The sequence below is a fragment of the Pleurodeles waltl genome, chromosome 2_1, assembly GCF_031143425.1.
Source record: "Pleurodeles waltl isolate 20211129_DDA chromosome 2_1, aPleWal1.hap1.20221129, whole genome shotgun sequence".
In the NCBI taxonomy this organism is placed as follows: Eukaryota; Metazoa; Chordata; class Amphibia; order Caudata; family Salamandridae; genus Pleurodeles; species Pleurodeles waltl.
In genome coordinates this window covers 563,832,911-563,850,658 of record NC_090438.1, presented here as the reverse complement: position 1 = coordinate 563,850,658, position 17,748 = coordinate 563,832,911, and positions in this window count along the sequence as shown.

Here is a 17,748-nt window from a genome sequence, read left to right as displayed (position 1 = left end):
ATCAGCTCCTCCTGGGTAAAGGCTGGGGCCCTCTCCCCTGCAGCACATGCCATCTTATTGACCAGATGTAGGACACAGCAGCACACGCAGTGGAGAAGTGGTCATGGTGAGTACAGGAGTCAAGTGACTAAGGGAAATCAAAATGGCAGTGAAGACCGCTGAGGTAGGCACCATCACCACCAGCGCGGATCATGATTGGCCCCTGTTCCCCATAGACACCAAAGTTAACCAATGGGGAATTGCACGGCTGTACAGACTGCCTAATGCAATGACGAATTACGCCAGTGGAGTCATGTCACTTCCATCTGTCCTCAGCATGTAGGACAGGTGACCACCATTTGAAGTGTAAAATGTATTAGAGTGCAATCTCTACGCGCCCTTCATGCTGTCATATCTTCCTATACATGTTAGGCACACCAGTCAAACACAGCAATACATGCCATATGTGATGTGTGGCATCAGTTATCTGCATTTGCAGTTTGCATGGCACCATGTTCACACATCGATTGTCACAGTGTTATCTGCATACAACCGTTCCATAATGTGAAGGCTATGTTTGTGCAGTTCTGTGTGCAATGACATCATCCGCAATGTATTGGTGTGGTGAAATATGTGGGTTGTCCCTCTATAGGTACCAACCGCTGCTAAGACTGAGGAATGCACCGGTGTATCGGGCCCTAGTTAACCTGGCAACCATGGAGGAATGACACATAATACTGACATACCGTCTGAATCAGATGACCGTACGTGAACTGTGTGCCCAATAGGAGCCAGATCTACTGCCAGGTCTATGTAATCCCTATGCTATTCCACCTACTGTGCAGGTACTATACATGGTACATTTGGCCAACGGGTCATTTCAGGGGACAGTCGCCTTGGCAGCAGGTGTGTTCACAGCCAATGTTCAGTAACATCTTAAGGGATATCCTGACTGCCTTGCTGAAACACCTCCACACCTACATCAAATTTCCACATACTGCTGACTTGCCCACTGTGAAATCAGATTTCTATGCCATTGCACGGATTACATATGTGATTCGGGCCATAGATGGCACACATATTCCCTTGATTCCTCCCAGGTTAAATTAACAAGTGTACAGGAATAGGAAACGTTTTCACTCCAATAATGTACAGGTGGTGTGTCTTGCAGACCAGTACATCTCCCAAGTGATTGCCAAATTCCCTGGATATGTGCATGACTCTTACATTTTGAGGAACAGCAGTGTCCAACACCTGATGGCACAACTACAAGGAGAGAGATCCCGGCTTGTGGGTGAGTGAGATGCAAGAGTGCAGTAGCTAACAACCTGCCTTTCTTACTCTTTGCCTTCTAAACAATCCTGACATGTGCTATGTATTTCTACTCTTCCCAGGTAATTCTGGCTATCCAAACCTGTCCTGGCTGTTGACACCAGTGAGGTATCCCAGGTCAGGGGGTGACATTCATTACGATGCTTGTTTCTGGCCCAGGGAAGACCTGGCCTGGCAGTTCGGGCTGAACTGTTCTCATGGGGAACAGGGTCAAGACTGATTTGCATATGGCTGGAACTGGAATGACATGGCAAGCAAAAAAACTGATGGATTAAACCCAGATCTGTGACTGGGGGTGAATGTTTGATTTATTCTGCATTCCATCCATCATCTGTTGTTTTTGCATTTGTTGCCCCAAGTGGGAAGGGTTTGCCCAGACGTGGGTCCCGTGCTTGCAATGCCGCCAGATTCAAGCTAGCCTGGCTGATGAAGGGTGATACCCTGAAACCGGTCCCAGGATGCTTGTTTCTGTTCCAGGGAAGACCTGGCCTGGCAGTTCGGGCTGGACTGTTCCCATGGGGAACAGGATCAAGACTGATTTGCATATGGCTGGGTCCAAACTGGAATGGCATGGCAAGCAAAAAAACTGATGGATTAAACCCAGATCTGTGACTGGGGGTGAATGTTTGATTTATTCTGCAGTCCGTCCATCATCTGTCGTTTTTGCATTTGTTGCCCCAAGTGGGAAGGGTGTGCCCAGACGTGGGTCCCGTGCTTGCTATGGCACCCGATTCAAGCTAGCCTGGCTGATGAAGGGTGATTCAGGTGCCTGCATTTGTCAGGTGGATCCCTGTGCTGCACCCCAAACAAGGTTTGCCAGATCATCGTGGCCTGCTGTATGCTGCACGACTTGGCACTAAGGAGACATGTACCCCTACTGGAAGATGAGGAACGACCCGATCCATGGTCACAGCTGAGGGGGCAGAGGACAGTGATGAAGAAGGGGAGGATGATATGGACTCCAGAACTCAGCTTATTCAGCTATACTTCCAATGAGTTGAAGGTACATGTAGCCTAGTGTTTTCCACAACATTTCCTACGTAGAGTTGTGTACAATTGTAAGAATGTACAACCAGTACTGGAGACACAGCAGTGTGTGTGTGGTGCAATGTGTGTACTATAACATACCACTTACTGTTTCATCCGTTTGATGACACCCAAAGGTAGTGAACACACAGAAGTTTTGTTTTCCTGGATGTGTTTCAAGCCTTAACATGTATGTGCTGTTTCGCCTACAGTTGTAGTAATCTTCAAAGCTGCATATGTGTGTGCAAAACTGGTGTGTAGTGTAACTGACAAATGGTAATACTGGTCAGTGAAGATGTGACAGTACTCTGGTAATGATGTTCTACTTTGGATACAAAGAAGGTACATGTGTCATTGAACAAACTGTACCTAAATGTGCGCTGCATATCTGTTCCTTGCAGGTCTTATTATGGTGGGATACCCTTTGTATGCCGTGTAGAAGGAGGATTAGGACATTTCTGATGCAATTGTCAGGAAGGCATTTCTCAGATTTGGATTGTTACATGCCTGCAGACATTCGCCCTAGCCAATTTTTGGTGCTGTCATACATCACATGCATGCATTATGAATAAAGCACAGATACATTGGGTGTGAATGTACAGTTTTCATGAAGTGCAGCAAAATAAGGGATGGGGAAATACAAGGGAGTGGGCAGATGGTGGACGAAATAGTCAGTTTGGTGTTCACAGCATTTGGTAGCACAGGTCCAGAGTCCATGGGGCCATTGGGAAATGGAGCACGGGCAGTAGATGGTCAACAAGGTGTGTTAGTGGCACACAGGGGAGACATTACAAGAAGGGATCACTTCCCGGCGGCGGGTTGGGTCATTGCTACTGTATCTGAGGTATGTCTGGTTGGACAGCCACATTTGCGAGGGGGTTCTTGGCCAGCAGAGGAAGGGTAGCTGGTGTCCTGTGAGTTCCCTGGCAGGGCTACCACTACACCACAGCAGCAGATGTGGAGGACTGGAGTGTCTTGTCTCTTGTGTAAGGAGTCTGCATGTGGGTGGAGATCTCACGCAGTACTCCAGTCATGGTCTGCAACACCCCTTTGATGGAGGCCATGGTGGCATTGTGGGCCTGCCATTGCTCCATGGTCTCCTGATGGTGTTCACTCTGCAGCCTCCGAATTGCCTGAAAAGTGGGCAAAATCTGGCCCATCCTGTCCTGGGTATGCTGGTATGCTGATAGGATTTGGAAAATGACCACCTGACCAGTTGCTACCCTTGTTTGGCTCCCCCCTTGACTCATAGATGGCCTCCCACTGGCCCAGGCACCCTATGCCTGTAACCCCGTTACACTCACCCCAATCCCACTTGCACCAGGACCTTCATCATCTTGCCTGGTGACGGGTGGTGACTCCGGTTCCTGTACAGGTGGGCACACAGTAGCTGAGCCAGGGACACTGGTTTGGGGACATTGCACATGTGCATTGCTTGCACACATTATCAGTGGCATGTGTTTCCTTCTGTTACTGCCTTCTGTCCTGTCATTGCCATTTCCCTGCCAGCATCTGCCACCAGTTTATTGTGCTTACATCCCCATACACCTGCATGCAGGACTCCCATTGGGATGAGTTCAGTGCATGGAATTAGTGGGATGGGTAATGCATTATGGGACTTGTTTTTTCAAGCATTACATGCAGGGCCTGTGGTTGTGTGTACATAGGTTGGGTAGGTGTTAGTGGGATGTGTGGGCATGCAGAGGATGGGTGTGGGTGGTTGATGGGGTGTGATGGATATCAGATAGGGTGTCTTGGGTTCAGAGGGAGTGGGTGACATGCCTTCAGGTGCAGGTGGTGGGAGTGGTGTGTCATTGACTTACCAGAGTCCGGTCCTCCAATGAGTCCAGTGAGGTCCTCAGGATGAAGGATAGCCATGACCTTCTCCTCCCACTCGGTCAACTCAGGGGGAGGTGGTGAGGGTCCACCGCCAATCCTATGGATGTCAATCTGGTGTTGTGATGCCATTGCCCAAACCTTCCCTGCAGGTTGTTCCACCTCTTCCTGATGTCGTATCTTGTGCATCAATGGTTTCCCACTGCATTATCTTTGTTGATGACCCTTTGCCATAGCTCCATCTTCCTGGCTATAGATATCTGCTGGACGTGTACACTGAACAGCTGTGGCTCCACCCGGATTATTTCGTCCACCATGGTCTGCACCTCCCTGTCAGTGAAACGGGGGTTCTTAATGGGTGTCATAGTTAGTTGTGTGGGAGATGTGTGCTGTAATGTGGTGGTATTGTCTGGGGTTGTACAGTGTGTGTGTGAGTTGGTTGCAGGTTTGGTGATTTTTGAAGGTGCAGTTGTGGGATGCCTGGTTGTGTGAGTTAGATGTTGAGTGGAGTGTGCAAAAACGTGACTTGAGTTTGTGGTGTTGTTTTCCAGTTGGCCGCTAATTGTGTGGCAGCAGGCAGGAATAGCTAGGGATTGTGGGGGTGTGTTTTATAGTGGGGTGTGTGGGTGCGTGAAATGTATGTATGTGTCTCTGGTTTGGGGTTTTCAAATTGTCCAATGTGGGGTGTTGTTGGTGAGTCCATTTCATGGCCGCAGCGGTCCGCACCGCCAATGACGTACCTCCATTGCACAACCGCTGTGCTGATTTCTGATTCGTGTTTGGGAGGACGGTTTAGTTTTTGCCATGGCGGTGGAAGATTCTGTGCAGCCTGTTTCCAACTGTCATTCGCCCTAGCGCAGTTGGATACCTCGCTCTTTTCTGATGAATTTTGTCTTTGGGGTCTGTTAGACTTTTGAGTTTATACAAGGTCATCCCTAATCCTTTTGCCTCCTGCCTCCTATTTTGTCTGACTTGGTGCTGTTGGCTTTTGAACTCTGAACCCTTTACCACTGCTAAACAGTGCTAAAGTGCATATGCTCTCTGTGTAAGTTTTATAGTTGATGGGTTTATCCATGATTGGCATATTTGGTTTACTAGTAAGTCCCTAGTAAGGTGCACTAGAGGTGCCAGGGCCTGTAAATCAAATGCTACTAGTGGGCCTGCAGCACTGGTTGGGCTACCCACACAATTAGCTCTGTAATCATGTCTCAGACCTGCCACTGTAGTGTGCAGTTCTAAGTGTAAATTCGACTTGGCAAGTGTACCCACTTGCCAGGCCTGAACCTTCCCTTTTCTTACATGTAAGACACCCCTAAGGTAGGCCCTAGATAGCCCCAAGGGCAGGGTGCAGTGTATGGTTAAGGTAGGACATATAGGGGGTCATTCTAACCCTGGCGGTCGGCGACCGCCAGGGCTAAAATGACGGAAGCACCGCCAACAGGCTGGCGGTGCTTCCTTGGCCATTCTGACCGCGGCGGTAAAGCCGCGGTCAGAAAAGGGCAACCGGCGGTTACCCGCCGGTTTACCCCTGGCCCAGGGAATCCTCCATGGCGGCGCTGCTTGCAGCGCCGCCATGGGGATTCCGACCCCCTTACCGCCATCCTGTTCCTGGCGGTTTTCACCGCCAGGAACAGGATGGTGGTAACGGGTGACGTGGGGCCCCTGGGGGCCCCTGCAGTGCCCATGCCACTGGCATGGGCACTGCAGGGGCCCCCTAACAGGGCCCCACTAAGATTTTCAGTGTCTGCAAAGCAGACACTGAAAATCGCGACGGGTGCCACTGCACCCGTCGCACCCCTTCGACTCCGCTGGCTCCATTCGGAGCCGGCATCCTCGTAGAAGGGGGTTTCCCGCTGGGCCGGCGGTCGGCCTTCTGGCGGTCGCCCGCCGGCCCAGCGGGAAAGCCAGAATGGCCGCCGCGGTCTTTTGAACGCGGTGCGGTCATTCAGCAGTTCCCGCTTGGCGGGCGGCGACCGCCTCCCGCCAATGTAGGAATGACCCCCATAGTAATGTGTTGTATATGTCCTGACAGTGAAATATTGCTAAATTCGTTTTTCACTGTTGCAAGGCCTGTCCCTCTCATAGGTTAACAGGGAGGCTACCTTTAAATATGATTACGGTGTAGATTCCCTTTGGGAGCGGATAGACATGTGGAGTTTGGGGTCTCTGAGCTCACATTTTAAAAATACATCTTTTAGTAAAGTTGATTTTAAGATAGTGTGTTTGAAAATGCCACTTTTAGAAAGTGAACATTTTCTTGCTTAAGCCATTTCTGTGACTCTGCCTGTTTGTGGATTCCCTGTCTGGGTCAGTTTGACAGTTGGGCTGGTTGCACCTCACACCAGACAGTGTCACAAAGGGAGCTGGGGTGTAGCCTGTATTTCCTGATGAGCCATCTGTGCTAGGAGGGAGGGGAGGAGTGGTCACTCACACCTGAAAGGTCTGTGCCTGCCCTCACACAATGCAGCCTCCAACCCCCTGGTGAGTGTCTGTGGCCTGGCCTGGGCAAGGCAGGATTTCACATTCAAGGAAGACTTTGCTTTGAAGTAGGCCTACATCAAATGAGAAATTGGGTATAAGAAGGGCACCCAAAACCACAGAGTTTAGAAACACTTCTAGAAACAAGAGGAATCTCTGCCTGGAGAAGAGCTGAGGAAGAAGAGCTGCCCTGCCTGTGACTGTGCTTTGTGGTGCTATCCTGCGGTTGATGCTTCTGCCAGAGTAAGAGAGCAAATACTGGACTTCCACTTGAGAAGAACTCTCCAAGAGCTTGATTTAGAGCTTGCCTCCTGTTGTTTGAAGTCTCAGGGACAGCAAATACTTCTCTCTGCCAGCACATGGAGCCTCTGGAGAGACTCCTACTCTGCCTTGTGGTGCCCATCCAGCTGCTGAAAATCGACACTCACCGGAAACGCGACCGAAGAATTGATGCACGGAGCTGGAGAAATGACGCGCAGCATCGCTGACGGAGACTCAGAGATCGAAACCCACGCTGCATGTTTTTTTAATCATTGTGTGGCTGTTTTTTCGATGCAAGCACCGCTGGGCGTGTAAAAACAATGCATGGCCTGCCCGGACCCGAGTGTGCTGACCGGATCGACGCATTGCTCCCCTGCGGAGAGAAGAAACGACACGCTCCGACCCAACGAAATGAGAAACGGCGCAAGGTCTCACTCATGAGTGAAATCGACGCATCGCAAGCCCTTTTTGATGCACACTCACCCGTGCGGGGTTATTTTTGATGCACTCAAGGTACATTTTCACACTTACAGTGTTACTGTGTGTTTGAAACTACATAAAGACTCTGTTTGCTTTTTAATAGATAACTTGACTTGTGTATTGTGGATTTTTGTCGTTTTGGTCTTGTTTTGTTTAGATAAATATTTCCTATTTTCCTAAACCTGTGTTGTGTCATTTTGTAGTGTTTTCATACATTACTGTATGTGTTGGTACAAATACTTTACACCTAGCACTCTGAAGTTAAGCCTACTGCTCTGCCAAGCTACCAAGGGGGTAAGCAGGGGTTAGCTGAGGGTGATTGTCTTTTACCCTGACTAGAGTGAGGGTCCTTGCTTGAACAGGGAGTAACCTGACTGTCAACCAAAGACCCCATTTCTAACACTGTTGTATTATGGCAATAAGTTTCCCGCGTCCACGCCGGTCTTTTGTCAGCAGACTGCACTGTGGTTGGGGGTAATTACTGCCAAACTCATAGTGACCACCAAAATGTTAACCTGTGCACACTCAGGTAGCTTGGCACAAAGCAGTCAGGTTTGACTGTTGAGGCCATGAGTAAGGTATTTGAGCAATACAACACAGCGTAACACAGTGAAAACATCACAAAAAGACTCCACACCACATTCGAAAAAATAGATTATGGTTTTATAAATAGATCAAGCCCAAAAAGACAAAAACCCAATATGTAGAAGTCAAGATAAGATTATTTTTTAAATAAAAAGTGTCTATAGAGCTTAGAAGCAACAAGTGCAAATGGGGATTATCTGGTCACGCTGAACCGGGCAGAGTCAAGAATTCAGGCCAACCATGATGAAGCATGGGCCTGATACAGGAGCCACGCAGGCACGCTGAACACTACTTTGATCCTGGTCGCACCAGCGAGTTGCGGGGTGCAGTCAAGCAACGCGTCAGTGTCGATCCGGCATTCAAGATGATTCATTGAGTTTCTTCATGTGGTGGTGATGCATTGGTTCCGAAGATGATTCGCCGAGCTGAGAAGGGTTAGTTCTGTAGACAATGTCCTGAGTTTCTCCTCACAGTCAAGGGGATGCATTTATCTTCTCATACTGCTGCAGCGGTGATGCAGCGGTTCCAATGCATTGATTTTTTTAAGTGAATCACTGGTTCTGAGTGAGATGCACTGATTCTGATCCTGCAACAGCAGAGATGCACTGTTTCTGCTTACATCAGACAGGTGATGCAATGGTTCAGCTGCAGCTAGAACCTGGTTCCACTTTCAATGGTCCTGGCACAGGAGTAGGTGATGAGACTTTGATATCCCTGAGTCTCAAAAACAGGAAGCAAGTTGACAAGCTTCTGGAGGTCATTCAGGGTTTGAGACAGAGTCCAGATCTCCCTCAGTAGGGTCAGAGAGCAGCACAACAGCAAAGTAGTTCTTCCAGACCAGCAGTCCAGCAGCATGGGAGCCCTTGAGGCAGCACAGCAGTCCTTCTGACAGGTTATTTACTGGTCGAGAAGTGTCTGATTTGGTGGGGTAAGAGACCCAATGCTAATACTCAGTTGTGCCTTTGAAGGGGGGGTGACTTCAAAGCAGGATCTTTGAAGTGCCCAGATATCCTCCCTTCCTAGCCCTGGCTCCAGACTCACTACAAGGGATAATCAGTATTTTGTGTGGGGACAGGAGACTTCCCTTTCAGGTGTAAGTGTCAGCTTCTTCCTCCGATCCTGCCCAGGATGAGCCATTAACATGCAGATGGGCACTCAGAAACACCCAACCTGCCTTTGGGTGTTGCTGTCTAGAGGGAATGCACAAAGTCAAGCTGTCACCTACCTCAGACATATATTGAAGACAAGACACAGGCAAATAGAGCTTTAAGAACAGAGAAATACCAACTTTCTAAAAGTGGTATTTCTAAAATAGTAATGTTAAATCCAACTTGTAAAACATGTAGTTACACAGTACCCTGCCATGTAGGCTACCTAAGGCCTACCTTAGGGGTAACTTGTATGAAATAAAAGGGGAGTTTAAGGCTTGGTAAGAGGTTTAGATGCCAAGTCTACATGGCAATGAAACTGCACCCACAGGCTCTGCAGTGGTAGGCCTGGGTGATGTTTAAAGGGTTACGTTTGTGGGTGACACAATCAGTGCTACAGACCCACTAGTAGTTCACTAAAGGCCCTGGGCACAGGTAGTGCTCTCTACTAGGGACTTACAGATAATTTAAATATCCCAATTTGCGATGAACCAATGTACCATGTGTTAGGGGAAAAGCACTTGCACTTTAGCAGTGGTAAAGTGCTCAGAGTCCTAAAGTCAACAAAAAAAATCTACAAAAAGAGGAGGTAAACAGGCAAAAAGTTTGGGGGAAGACGACCATAAGCCTGACAGGTCTAACACATGCTCCCTTCAAGCTGAAAGTAGGGAGAACTACCCAACCTCTAGGGAACTCTTATCACTAAGGCAGAAAAACCTGGAGAGATCATCAGCACTGGTATGGACAACCCCATGTCTGTGTTCCACCCTAATGTCCATAACCTGTAGGGGAATGGATCACCTCAAAAGCTTTGGATTCTAATCCTCATTTGCATTAGCTTCTTGATGGGCCTGTGGTCTGTCTGAATCATAAAGTGAGCCCCAAACAGGTATGATCTGAACGTCTTCAGTACCTAGACCACAGCAAAGGCGTCCTTCTCAATAGCTCTCCCTGGGGAGTAACCTCCTGGAGAAAAAGCCTACAGGTTGGTGTGGGCCCTCTTCATTAAGTTGTGAAACTACTGTTCCATGCCATGTTCTGAGTCATCTGTCTGAACAATAAATTCCCTGGCAAAGCCAGGGGCCTTGAGCAAAGGGGCTGTGTACATGGTCTACATTAGGGGAGTCAAATGTGTTTTGGCATACCTCTGTCCAAATCACATTTCTGGGCTGATTCCATGAAGTTAACTCTGTCAAGAGGGTGCCATATCCGTTGAAAAAACTCCTGTAGTACCCAGTGAGGCCTAAGAAGGCTTTGCTCCCAGTCTGGGTGGCTTCTAGGACATGATAGTTTCTATCTTGACATAGAGGGGCTACTCCTTACTCCTTCCCACCAGGTGTCCCAAGTACACCACAAACCCCTGCCCTATCTGACACTTAATGGCCTTGATAGGCCTGTCTGCTGCAGAGTGTAGAGAACGTCCTGGAGGTGAAAAATACAGTCCTTCCAGTTGCTACTGATGACAGCAATGTCATCCAAGTAGGCAGTGCAGAAGTCCTCCATTCAGGCCAGAACCTGGTTCACCAACCTCTGGAAGGTGGCAGGGTCATTCTTGAGTCCAAATGGCATTACTCTAAACTGATAGTGGCCCTCTGGAGTGAAGGCGTACCTCTCCTTTGCGCCCTCATTTAGAGCAATCTGCCAGTACCCTGATGTAAGCTCAAAGGTACATAAGTACTGGGCAGCCCTTAACCTATCTATCAGCTCATCAGCCTCAGCGATGTGATGAGCATCAGTCTTGGTACCCGAATTAAGCACCATGTAATCCACACAGAACCTACATTTGGGTATGGTGCCCTGTGGGACAGCTTTTGGTACCAATATCACAGAACTGGGCCTGGGTTTCTGGGGGGTTCAATCACTCCCAATTCCAGCATTTTTGAAACCTCGTCTATAATGATGGCCCTCACCTTCTCAGACAGCCTGTGAGATTTATTATTGACATGGGGCTGTCTCCTGTGTTCACATCATGTGTACACAGGTAGGCAGCTCCAGGGATGAGGGAAAACAGAGAAGAGCACTGGGCCAGCAACTGGCGCCACCCCCTCTACTGTTCAGGAGTCAGACTGAATAAAAGATTCACGCCCTGGGCTTCATGGGTTCCATCACACACACTTTCTGTCCAGGTTGCAATTCCACAGGGCTAGAATTCTGGTTGTACCAATGCTTCATCACTTCCTGACTGGCTTCTAAGTTGTCAGAAGCTTGCTTCCACCACTTAGCCACATGGCTTCTGAAGGCCAGCATGCAGCTCAGTACATCCTGGGAAATCTTCCTTGGGGCTTGCTCCACCCTTCTTTAACCAAATGGTGAGGTCATCTCACAGAGTGTCCATACAAAAGCTCAAAGGGACTGAAAACCACTACCTTCTGTGGCACCTCTCTGTAAGCAGAGAAGGCATGGCAACAGGGCTTCCCATTTCCTATCAAGGCCTCAGGCAGGCCATTGACCGCGCCTTTCTGGGTCTTGTTGAACCTTTCAAAAAGGCCATTGATTTGTGGATAGTAGGGGGTGGAGAACTTGTAAGTCCCACCACACTCCTTCCACATTGACTGCATGTAAACAGATATGAAGTAGGTGTACCTGTCAGACACCACTTTCTTGTGGCAACCCACTAAGGCAATATAAACATTAGGGCCCTAGCCAGTGCAGGCGCAGTTGCTTTCCCGATCGGTATAGACTCTAGGTATATTAAAGCATTATCCACTAGAACAAACCTGCAGTCAGTGGCTATCTGGGGATCGATGGGTACAACAATGTTGATGCCCACCCTTTCAAAGGAGTGCCAATGACAGGTAAGGGATCCATGGAAGCCTTCAACTTCTAACCTGTCTTCTCACTGGCCTAGCAGGTGAAACAGGTCCTGGATGAGGAAATCTTCATCCAGGGCCAGTAAAAATGGGGGACAAGCCTAGCAAAGATCTTGAGATCTTGTCTTGGACTGGATGTCCTTTCAGGGGTATGTCACAAATTAGCTCCAGTAGGAAGGCCCTGTAGCACTGAGGGATCACCGCTTACCTTCTTGTCCCAGAAGCCTTAGATTCACTGTAAAGAAGTTGTCCTCCTAGTAAATGTGATGACTTCCAAAGGCATTACCTACTACTTGTTCTTCAGCCTGTTGCTTCATGCCTTCCAGGGTTTGACGCTCCTTCTTGGCCCTCTAGAAGTCCTCTTTGGTGTGTCCTCCTTCCACTTACCATTTAGCAAGCTCTAGGAGGTCACCAAGGGGAGCATGGCCCTCCTCAGTCAGCTCTGGGGCAGCCACCACAGGTGCTCCATCCACCTCAACTGGGAGGGATTGAGGGGCTGGTTTCCTACACTCTACCTTTCCCTTTTTAGTAGCTGGCTGGGGCATTCGGCAGGCTCCATCCCATTTTCACTCCCATCCTGAGCAGCCATAGATCCAGTGGTAGCACATATCCACTCAGGCAACCCTAACATTTCCAGGTATCCCTTAAGCTTCACTTTCTTCCAGGTAGTGTGCTAAAGGTCATTACCTAACAAGCAGTCCACAGGCATGGCAGGGCTCACTGTCACTTTCAGAGCATCTGAGACCCCCGTCACTCAAATGGAACAAGGGCCACTGGATAGTGACCCTCCCTTCTGTCAGCCACTCCATCCTGATGGAATGCAGTGGGTATTACCTGTTCTAGGGATACCAGCTTACTCCTTACTGCAGTCATACCGGTACCTGTGTTCCTCAGAGCCTCAACACTTTGCCCTCTGATGCTAACCCATCACCTATACTTTGCAGAATTTAATGGTACATGGATTTTAGGAGCCATTTCACTGTCATCCAGGGACACTAGGGTAACCTCACAGATTCCCCTACCCCTCACTTGTTGGGACAAACTCCACCCCCAGCACTACGATCACCACCCATGGGACTTTTCCTCCAGTGAAAGGTTGTGCTCTTTTTGGGCACTTGGAATCCTTTTTGTATTGCACATACTGAAAACACTCATAGCACTTGGAATTTTTTTTACCAACTCTTGACAGGGAAGCTCTTCTTCTGGTGGCCAGATTGGCAATTGGACCCTTCCCCTCTGAGTTGTTTTGGGGGCTATGAGAGAACTCCCCCCCTCTCTTCTGGTGGGAATCCTGGCCATCCTTTTGGGAGTCCTCCCAGATACCTTCTGGGACATTCTGTTGCTGACCCAGATGCCCTGCTCCTCAGCAACCTTCCTGGGGTCAGTCAGTTTGCTATCAACCAGGTGTTGGAGCAGCTCCAGAAAACAAATATCAAGCATGTGCTCCTTCAAAATTAAGTTGCAAAGCCCTGAATAATCATCAATCTTGCTGCCCCACCTCACCCAGCCTGTGACTGTGGTGAGATCTTGTGGCTGTCATGAATTTCTGTCTATACTTCTCAGGTGTCATACCAAACATATGCCCTCATTATGACTTCGGAAGTCTTTTTCCAAGACCGCCAAAGCTGCTGCCACCAACAGACCGCCAGCTGGTGGTCCGAAGACTACCATATTTTGAGTTAGGTAGGATTTACGCCTGTTTACAGGTAGAAATCCGACCCCGTCAGCCTGGCTGATGGAAGAAGAGAGGTAGTTCCACCACCAGCACTGCCACGCCAACAAGACTCCACCCGCCGTATTACGAGACATATTATGGCGTGGCAGAGTCCTGTCGGCGGTGCGGTGCTGGCGGTGAAAAATTCCAGGACCCGTCTCCTCTTGGATGACCACCTTGCCGGAAAAGATAAGTTGATCATCCGAAGGTAGGGGTGTTGGGTGCATATGTGTGGTCTGGGTGCATGCATGTGTGTGAATGGAGGTGTCTGGGTGTGTGTATGTGTGTGAATTCGGGGTGTTTGGGTGCATGTATGTGTGCGAATGGAGGTGTCTGGGTGCGTGAATGGATGGGGTGTCTCGGTGTGTGCATGAATGTGGAGGGGGAGTACTGTGCATGAATGCGGAGAGGGGTAGTGAGTGTGCATGAAGGCGGAGAGAAGGGGAGTGCATGAATGGATGCGGGGAGTGCGTGAATGGATGCGGTGGGGGAGTGTTTGGGAGGGATGTGGTAGGAGGAGTGAGTGAATGGATGCAGTGGGGGAGTGCGTGAATAGATGTGGAGGGGTGGGGATGTGCATATTTGCGGAGGGGATGCATATGTGTGAGTGCTTATGAGGGTGTGTGTATGATTGTGTGCGGCTAGGTGGGGAGGGTGAGTGCATGTGGGTGGAAGTTGGAGAGAGGGTGCGTGCCTGTGTGTAGACGTGGGGGGTGCTGGTGAAAGGAATGTGACTTCATAGAAGGGTCTTTGAGGTACACAGTGGTCCTTTCTGCCTAGCCCTGCCTTCACACTTACTACAAGGGGTAATCAGCCATTCGTGTGGAGACAGGAGACTACCCTTTCAAGTGTGTCAGCCCCTCCCATCCTGCCCAGGATGAACCATCATGATGCAGATGGGCACTCAGACACACCTAATCTTCCTTTGTATGTGGCTGTCTAGAGGGAATGCACAAAGTCAAGCTGTCACCTACTCCAGACATGTTTTGGAGACAGGACACAGCCACACAGAGCTTTGAGAGTAGGAAATACCAACTTTCAAAAAGAGGTATTTCTAGAGTAGTAATGTTAAATACAGGTTTGTCAGCAAAGAGGATCTATCATTCCAATTACAATGATATGACACATAACAGAGCTACTCCTTCACAATAAGGAATTACAGCTGAAGAGTGCAATCAATAATTCAAACCTTTAACCTGTAAGAGGAGCAGGCCTCACAGTAGTGAAAATAAATAATGCTAAGCACTATCCATTTCTGTTCCCTGAGGGTGTAAATCAGTTCTCTTATATAAAGGAATCTTAGAAAGAATCAAATCATAATTGGAATAATAATATTCAAAATGTTCCTGCCTACATACTAAGCTAAGCAAAATACTAAATTTAATTGGGTATGATAAAGGATTGTGGTGGTATGTTACTTCCTTTGCAGCTAGTATAGGTAAATCAGCACAAACATAACAGTCCTTGGCATCTCAAGCCTGTGTGTATTCTTGCACTAATCTAGAATAAACATGTGTTGTGTAATTTTCTTTCATGTAATCTACAAATAAATATTTCAGTTGCTCCTCGTAAATCCTGTGTGTGTGTGTGATGTGTATGGATGTTGAGTTAGGCCTCTCAGTTTCTGGTGTGAGATCAGCCACAACTAACATAATTGTGACCACTAAAACTACTACTAAAAATGTAATGCCCATAATAATCTTCAAACTAGTTTTGTTTAGGAAACGCATGTCTGTCTAAAGGCAGATCTTTTCAAACAGAAAGTTGTAGTAGCAAAGATGTGAATAGTTAATGCCATTGCACAAAAAACCTTTTACATTTTTTGTCTTCTTTTCTTCAGTACAGCTAGTTCTTTTGAGCTTTATTTTTTAGCAGTCTTTGAATAGCGTTCCTTACCTTTACTCCGTCTTTTTCTAAAATGTGATCCCTACTCTTCTACTGGAGCCTTGGGCCAATGGAAATCTTCTTAATTCTTTTTATTTAGTAACGTAGTAGTCTTTATTTCAATCTCCATTTATTGATAAGGTTCAAAAACAACTTTTTATTTCTATCAGAAATCTTTGTCACAAAACCTTTCCCCAATATTGTTCTTAGTGTGCCATCAAGGGATTTCAAACAGTTCTTTCCTCACATCAAGTAGTAGATCTGATATAGGGACATTTATGACTTGGTTCCCATAGTAAGTCCATTCGGGTGAAGAATATCTCTGACAATATACTCTCTCTCTTTTTGACCTCCTTGGTGCTTGTTGATCTCCATCTTCTGTGTCACTTATACTGCTTAATTCTTTCTCCTCAGCAATTTTTGGCAATATGCATTCAACTGACATAGTTGATCCCAATTTCTTCTAACCATAACTTTGTCGTCATTCCACATTGTAAGGGTCTTTTCTTATTCCAGTATTTGTCCCTTCACCTGGATCTTAAACGTGTTCTGGTGGTGTCTCAATTGTCACTTCAGGTTTAGCTCTTTTTTTTCTTCTTTTTCACCTTCACCATAAATTTTGATGCCACTTTGTGAAATTGCAGGAATCTGATGGGTACAATTGTCTGTATTTCTTCGCCCATTTCTTCTCTCTGCTGTGGTGCCTCTTCTTGTGGTTGTACAACTGACAGTGATACTGACACCAGTGGTTCTGGTTGAAGAACACTATTTCTTCATCTGATTCTTTGTTTTCAGTCATGCACCCAGTTAGGTACTTCAGCACATTTAACAGAAGTATTGGTGATTAAGATTACCTGGTAGGGGCCTTTCCATCTTGTGTCTAGACAGGACCTTCTCACATCCGTCTTGACCAACGCCTAGTACCAGGGGTGAACCCATGACACTGCGCTTGACTTGCAGTGATAGCTTTGACCTGTTAAGAAACAGAGCACATCACATCAGCTAATCCTTTGCAGTAATTGAGTATCATGTCATCTGTGATGTTTACAAGTTCATTTGTAGGTACAGCAGGCAATCTCACTGCAGGCACCATGAAGATTTCATGTAGCGATAACCCAGCTCTTTTGTCAGGGGTACTACAGGTGTTCATCAACACCAAGGGAAAAGAATCAGGCCATTTCAAAGAAGTGGGTGCACTGACTTTTGCCACCTTCACTTTATAATACCATTAAGCTGTTCAACTGCTCCTGAGGCTTCTGGAAGGTAGCTATAATGTAATCTCTGCTCCAATTGTAATGCTGCACACAACATCCTAAGGACCTCACCATTAAAATCAGTCCCTCGATCTGACTCCAGGGTAACGGGAAATCTGAATGTCTGTATGACTTCATTCAACTGCAGTTTCACCTCCTTGGTACTGTGTTAGGTAAGCTCCCAACCGCTGAGAGAAAATACACATTAGAATAAGCGCATGTGTAAACAGGCATCTCAATAAAGTCCATGAGAAAGTGAGAATGGAGCATACATAGAAAGTAGTATCACTCTGTTATCAATTGTAAACTGGTCATAACTCAATAAGTTGTATAAGAGAACCGTAACATAAATTCCTACAAAAGTGGTATCAGTACAACATTTGATGGTTAAAAATTAAAGGAAAAGTTTTAATTGATAAATCAAAATCATTACATTTAGTATATGATAAAAAAATTGTTGTTTTCAAACTTGCCAATACAACTGTAATTCCATACCAAATACTCTATCCATACATGAAAACATTTACCAGAAATTAGACAAATATAAATGCAAATCAAAAAAAGAGTAGTTAGTCCCTTAGCATGTTCATACAAAGTCCAGCAAATTGATCATAGGGATAGAAATTATCCACTCTGGTGATATGGAAGCAGAAAGATTTGTCTTCATCCAATAGAGAAAATAATTATGCGGTTCATCCAGATTCAGCCGACACGTGTTTCGTCCCAGCATGGGACTTTATCAAGGCTGACAAAACAAATGTTAAATTACTTGTTTGTACCTATTGTACTGCCAATATCCCAAACAATTATAAAAAAAAAATTATTTTTTTTTTTAAATAAAAACATCCCACAATATATCGGCATAATAATGAAGATATAAGTGTCATAGAAATAAAATGCACCAAGATACCATGGAGAGATGTCACCAATTGTTAAGTGTGATAAAAAACAAACAGAAACCA